The 7,408-nt window shown below is 45.1% G+C and overlaps 1 pseudogene; it reads left to right on the top strand.

Moving 5' to 3' along the window:
* The first annotated feature begins 761 nt into the window (after positions 1-761).
* Positions 762-5,166, top strand: Kif13a-ps1 (kinesin family member 13A, pseudogene 1; annotated as a pseudogene).
* The last annotated feature ends 2,242 nt before the right edge of the window (positions 5,167-7,408 follow it).

The following is a 7,408-nucleotide window of genomic DNA, read 5'->3' as shown; positions in this document are numbered from 1 at the left end:
GAACTCTGAACTTTCTTAAACGTTTATTCCTGAGCCCTGAGGTTAGAACTTTTGCTTCACCATGTAGTGTTTCATAGTTTTAAAATAGGCCTTGGGTTCTCATACTCTAGGAATCCCAGGTATCCATTATGGGGCAGAAGGCTAGCCAGCACAGACATTAATCTCTGAGGAAGACCCGTTTTACTGTTGAACAGAATTTAAAAATTGGATATTATGATAGAATTTGGACTTGAGTCGAGTTAAGGAATATAGTACTGTATATCTCTATATGTAGATTTTGTATCATTCATTTTACCAGAACTTTAAATAATTCCTAAAACAACTACTGTCAGCTAATGGCTTTTTTATATTTTATTACATAAGCTTTAGACAGGGCACATATTATCTCTGAGAATATATTTTACGGTGAACGAAGTATCATTATTTCATTATTATTCTAATAAACCAACTGAAATATGTCACTTAGAATTGGCCAAGTTTCTTAAATTATGTTCAATATTGCCTCAACCTTCTTAACTAATTCAGGGCTAAAACGATGCTTTATAAAGGAGCTATACACTGGGTACTTTTCTTATTATCTGTGAAAAAGTGTTTGAAAAAATATAACTTAAGAAAAAAATTAGTTGGTCCCGCGCCCACCCCTCCCTGGGTCAGGCCATGCCCTGAGTCGCGCTCCCTTGGGATGGCCTGTGCGCCCCGGCGCTGCGTCTTGGAGTTCTTTGTGGAGTGGCGGTAGGGAGAAAGGTGTTTGCTTTTGGTCCATGGACGAAGAGAACACAATATTCAATATTATCATCACACAGACGCTGTATGACCTACAGTCTGGGAACTCCGGGGAGAAAGTCAGTAAGGTGAGCCTGGTATACCTGATGGGGAGCGAGAGGGTGTCGAAGACTGGAGCTGTGTTGGAGCGGTTGAAAGAAGGCAGCAACATTAACGAATGGCTTACAAACTTGGGATTGGTTATATCACCACTGGCTGACCAGGCTGTTGGCAAAGGCAAAAACAAATTTGTACCTTATCGAGATTCGGTCCTCACTTGGCTTATTAAGGACAATTTAGGAGGGAACAGCCAAACCTCTAGGATAGCGACCATCAGCCCAGCCCCAGACAACTACGAGGAGACACTGTCCACGCTAAGATATGCAGACGGAGCCAAGAGTATTGTGAACTACTCTGTCCTGAATGAGGACCCTAATGCCAAGGTCATTCGTGAGCTGCAAGAGGAAGTGGAGAAACTGAGATAGCAGCTCTCACAGGTTGAGGCCATGGAAGCCCCCGAGCCGAAGGAGAAGCTCAAAGAGTCTGAGAAATTGAGGAGCTCACAGTGACATGGGAAGAGGAGCTGTGAAAAATGGAAGGGATCGCACAGGAGAGGCAGCGGCAGCTAGAGAGCATGAGGATCACCCTGGAGACCTCTGGAATCAAAGTGGGAGATGACAAGTGCTGCCTTATCAACCTGAATGCAGATCCTGCCCTCAATGAGCCTCTGGTTTACTATTTAAAGGATCGCACCCGGGTGGGTGCTTAATACCTCTCAGGACATCCAGTTCTTTGGAATAGGGATTCAGCCCGAGAACTGTGAGATCGACATTGCAAGGGATGGAGACATCACTCTCATGCCCAAAGAAAACGCAAGGTCCTGTGTGAATGGCACCATGGTCTGCAAAACTACTTAGCTGTGGCACTGTGACAGGGTCTTATGGGGGAAACAACCACTTTTTCAGAATGAACTTGCCTAAGAGGAAACAGCGGGACTGGCTGAAAGACTTTGAGAAAGAAACCAGCACTGCAGAGCAGAACCTAGATGCTGTGAGCGAGGCTTCCTTAGATCCAGACTATAACTACAAGTTCGCACAGATGGAAGTCATTATGAAAACACTGAACAGCAATGATCCAGTTCAAAATGTGGTTCAGGTTGTGGAAAATCAGTACCTGGAAGAGAAGAGGACGGCCCTGGAGGAGCAGCCGCTCCTGTATGAGCGAGAGCTAGAGCAGCTTCCTCAGCAGCTCTCTCCAGGGAGGCAGCGGCCCAGCAGCGCCTCTGACCTCCTGACCTACAGCAGCCTGACAGCCCAGCAGAAAGTGACCCAGTGGGCTGAGGAGAGGGATGAACTCTACAGGCAGAGCTTGGCCAAGCTTCAAGAGCTGGTCAAAGCCATCACTTTGGTGAGGGAAGCCAACTTCCTAGCTGAGGAGATGAGCAAACTCACTGACTACCAAGTGACTCTTCAGATCCTTGCGGCCAACCTCAGTGCCAACAGGAAGAGAGGAGCAATTGTCAATGAGCCCTCCATCCAGGCCAGGAGGAAAGGAAAGAGCACCCAGGTCTGGACCACCGAGAAGCTGGAAAATAAGTTAATTGATATGAGAAACCTTTACCAAGAATGGAAGAAAAATGTCCCCAAGGCTAAGAGGCTCTATGGGAAATGAGGTGACCCTTTTTATGAAGCTCAGGAGAATCACAACCTCATAGGTGTGGCTAACGTGTTTTTGGAATGTCTTCTGTGATATGAAGCTTCAATATGCAGTACCCATTATCAGCCAGCAGGGGGAGGTTGCCGGGCGTCTCCACGTTGGGGTGATGCTTGCTAAAGGAACTGTTCCAGAGCTCGTGTCAGAGGATGACTCTTCCGAGAGCTACAGTGAGAGTGGGAGTCTTGAAGTGGTGGAGAGCAGCGGGGAAGTCATCCACCGGGTCAAAAAGCTGACGTGCCGGGTGATAATTAAGAAGGCAACTGGAGGAATGGATACAGAAAATGTGGTACATCTACACAATGGAATATTACTCAGCAATCAAAAACAACGAGTTTATGAAATTCGTAGGCAAATGGTTGGAACTGGAAACTATCATCCTGAGTGAGCTAACCCAATCACAGAAAGACATACATGGTATGCACTCATTGATAAGTGGCTATTAGCCCAAATGCTTGAATTACCCTAGATCCCTAGAACAAACGAAACTCAAGACGGATGATCAAAATGTGAATGCTTCACTCCTTCTTTAAATGAGGAAAAAGAATACCCTTGGCAGGGAAGGGAGAGGCAAAGATTAAAACAGAGACTGAAGGAACACCCATTCAGAGCCTGCCCCACATGTGGCCCATACATATACAGCCACCCAATTAGACAAGATGGATGAAGCAAAGAAGTGCAGACTGACAGGAGCCGGATGTAGATCGCTCCTGAGAGACACAGCCAGAATACAGCAAATACAGAGGCGAATGCCAGCAGCAAACCACTGAACTGAGAATAGGTCCCCCGTTGAAGGAATCAGAGAAAGAAATGGAAGAGCTTGAAGGTGCTCGAGACCCCAAAAGTACAACAATGTCAAGCAACCAGAGCTTCCAGGGACTAAGCCACTACCTAAAGACTATACATGGACTGACCCTGGACTCTGACCCCATAGGTAGCAATGAATATCCTAGTAAGAGCACCAGTGGAAGGGGAAGCCCTGGGTCCTGCTAAGACTGAACCCCCAGTGAACTAGACTATGGGGGGAGGGCGGCAATGGGGGGAGGGTTGGGAGGGGAACACCCATAAGGAAGGGGAGGGGGGAGGGGGATGTTTGTCCGGAAACCGGGAAAGGGAATAACACTTGAAATGTATATAAGAAATACTCAAGTTAATAAAAAAAAATAAAATAAAATAAAAAAAATAAAAATAAAAAAAATAAAAAAAAAGAAGGCAACTGGACTACCCATAAGCGTCTCAAATTTTGTCTTCTCTCAGTACACATTCCGGGACCAGTGTGAGTCTGCAGTGGCTGCTCCCGTGGTGGACGCGGACGTGTCATCCCCTTAGTCTAAGGATGCCCATTACACAGTGACCTTCTCTCACTGTAAAGACTACGTGGTAACTGTCACAGAAGAGTTCCTACAGTTCATTTCTCATGGCACACTAGCAAATGAAGTGTGGGGCCACAGGTGTGCTGGGAACGGAAGTCCTACCTGGGAGGTCGATTCCCTCCACGCGAAGACAAGGACATTACACGACAGGTGGAATGAAGTGACCCGGAGAATAGAGATGTGGATCTCCATATTGGAACTGAACGAGCAGTGGAGATTCACCAGACGAAGGATGTCAACACTGCCGGTGTCTTCCAACTCAGAAAGGTTCACTCCCGTAGAGTACAGGTCACAGTAAGACCTCTGCAGCATTCGGGGACACTGCCACTCATGGTTGAAGCCATCCTATCAGTATCCATTAGCTGTGTGACTGCCAGATCCACCAAGCTGCAAAGAGGGCTGGACAGTTACCAGGAGGAAGACTTGAAATGTGTAAGAGAGAGATGGTCAGATGCACTCATTAAACGATGGGAATACTTAGACGAACAGATGTAAAAAGTCAGCAATAAAAAAGGACAAAACAGAAAACAACATGGAGCGGGAAGCCAGGCTGGTGGAGCAGTGGGTGGTGCTAATGGAGGAGAGGATGGCTGTGCTGGTACCTGACCCCGGCAGCGGGATCCCGGGGGCACCTGCTGACCACATCCTGGGATGGAAACACACATGCCCGTTCTCTTCCTGGATCTGATCGCGGATGACCTCAGTGCCAATGAGCAGCTGTTGGGCCCCCACAAGTCGTGTGTGAAATCCATCCTGCACAAGGAACATGACAGCCTGTTTTTCTACCTGCCCATCAAAAAGCACAGTGATGACAAGGTTTCAGCCACAGCCTCCTGGGACTCCTAGGTGCACGACTCTCTTCACCTGAACCGGGTCACATCACAGAACGAAAGGCTCTACCTGATTGTGAAGACCACCATTCATCTCAGCCACCTGGCCGCTATGGAGTGAGTGTTGTGGAAGCAGATTGAAGATTTATAACAAGCAGAGTTTCATCCACAGTTTGAAGAGGTGAATATCACTTATCAGTATGTTACTCTTGTGGCGTGACCTATGAGATAGTATCCAATATACCAAGGCCACCAAGGAGATTGAGGGCCAGGAAACACTGGCCCTCCTGGCAGCTTGGAGTGAGAATGAGGGCACTTTGGATGGGGAGACGTACATTGAGAAATACACTCGGGGTGTGCTGCAGGTCGAGAACATCATGAGTCTGGAGCGGCTCCGGCTCTGGCACCTGTCCAAGCATGTAGGGTGCACAAGGCAGTGCCACAACAAGCAAGGCAACAATGTACCAAGAGTTGGGGAAGAGTCTTGATTGGCGGATTCTTTATCATTCTGTTTCAGAATTGCTAGATTCTCTTGTGGTGTGGGTTGGCCATTTTGCTCAACTCTAGAAAATGCTGAAGAGAAAGACTGAGCTATCAAGTTCATAGGTTTACATGTCACCTTGTTTGAGGGGGATTAAATATGGACCACTCTGTTGTCATTCTTTTTCCTTTTTTCCTTTCAAAGTATCATTTCAGAGATATTGTAGGATCATGCGTGGAAAAATTTTACAAATATATTTTATGTACTTACTCTGTAGATGCCTGTACAATGGACCTCTGTGTACAGCTACCTGTGTGTTGTGAGAAAGAGAGAAAGCATGTGCAGCCTGCTGTATTTTTTTTAAGTCCTTAGCATTTGTGAGGAAGACCTTGGGGACTATTGAAAAGCTGCTGTTTGTGTGTGTGATGAGCTGACGGTAGTATTTTACTATCATCTGTTGAAAACAAAAACTGTAATTTATATTCCCTTTTGACTTTGTATTTAATTGGTACTGATTTGTGTGTGTTTTAGAATATAACCTGTCTAATTCAGAATTAAAAAAAGAAGAAAGAAAAAAATTAATTTCACTTCACATTTTAAGGTGAGGAAATCTCCATAATTGTGGAATAGTTCATCACATGAGGAAGTATATCACATTGTGGAAGTCCATCACAGTGTGAAGATTGATTACACTGGGGAATTGCATCAAGTGGAACAGTCCATCACCAGGGGGGAGGATATAACAGTTGAGAAGTCTACCACAGAAGAAAAATCCATAACATTGTAGAAGTCTAACAGAGTATGGAAGTGCATCATAATGTAGAAGTTCTACAGACTGGAGAAGATTATCACAGTAGGAAAGTCCATCACTGTTGGGAATTTTATAAGAATAGAGAAGTCCATCACAGTGAGGAAGTCCAACAGAGTGGAGAAATGTATTACAGTTTGGAAGTACACCACTGTGGCGAAGTCCATTACAATGAAAATGTATCACAGTGGCAAAGTCCATCATAATGGGTAAACCCACCACAGCTGGCAAGCATTTAAGAGTGGAGAAGTCCATCACAGTGGGGAAGAAGATCATTGTATGGAAGTCCATACAATGATTCAAAAGTGGAGAAGTCAATCATAGTGGGTAAACCCTAATGTTTAAGAAGTCCTTGGAAAGTTAATCACAGCAAGGAAGATAATCATCTTGGAGAAGTGCAGGACACTAGGCAAGTGCATTAGAGTGGGAAAGTCCTCCCTAGGAAAAGCCCATCATTGTGAAGAAGTTCATTATAAGTTGAAAGCACACCATCATGAGGAAGTGGATCACAACAGGGAGATCCATCCATCAGAGTTGGGAATCACATCACAGTGGGAAAGTAAATCACAGTGTAAAGTGTATCACAGTCCTAAAGACCATCATACTAGGGATATACATCAGAGAGGGAAAGTCAGTCAGAGTGAAGTCTATCATCATGATGAAGTCGATCACAATGGGGAAATGCACAGCAGTGGGCAATTTCATTACAGTGGGTAATTGCTTCAGAGGGTGAATATACATCATAGTAGAGAATACAAAACACTGGGGATGTCCATCAGAATTGAGAACGACATCACAATGCAGAAGTCCATCGTTGTGGGAAATTCCAACACACTAGAAAAGACCATCAGAGTAGAAAGGTCCATCACTGTGGAGAAGTGAATAATAGTAGGGAAGTCCATCACAGTAAGAAAGTCCAACAGATGGGGGGAATGTATCACTTTTGTGAAGTCCATCACAGTTGGAACATCATTTACAGTGGGGAAGTACTTTACTCTGGGGAAGTCCACTACAGTGGGGAAGTTCATCACTGTGGGTAAGTTCATTAAAAAAGGGAAGTTCTTTACAATGGAGAAGTGCATTGTTGTGGGGAAGTCCAACAATAGGGAAGGGCATCAGAGTGAAGTAGTCCATTATAGAGTTTAATTTAATCACAGTGGGGAAGACTGTCACAATCAGAAGTCCATTAGAGTGCAGAAGTCCAGCACCATGAAGAAGTTCACCAGTCAGGAAACCCATTATATTCCCTCACAGTGGGGAAATCCATTATCTTGGGGAAGTTCATAACAGTAGATAATTTCACCAAAATGGGGAATTACCTTATGCTGGGAAAGCACATCAGAGTAGAGAAGGCCATGACACTATTCTGCAGAACTTCAGAATAGTGAGGAATTCCATCACAGAGGGAAAGTGAATCACATTGTTGAAGTGTTTCAAAGTG

The sequence above is a fragment of the Rattus norvegicus genome, chromosome 13, assembly GCF_036323735.1.
Source record: "Rattus norvegicus strain BN/NHsdMcwi chromosome 13, GRCr8, whole genome shotgun sequence".
NCBI classification, from domain to species: Eukaryota; Metazoa; Chordata; class Mammalia; order Rodentia; family Muridae; genus Rattus; species Rattus norvegicus.
The sequence above is the reverse complement of the archived record's forward strand: the minus strand, read 5'-3'. Positions and strand labels throughout refer to the sequence as shown.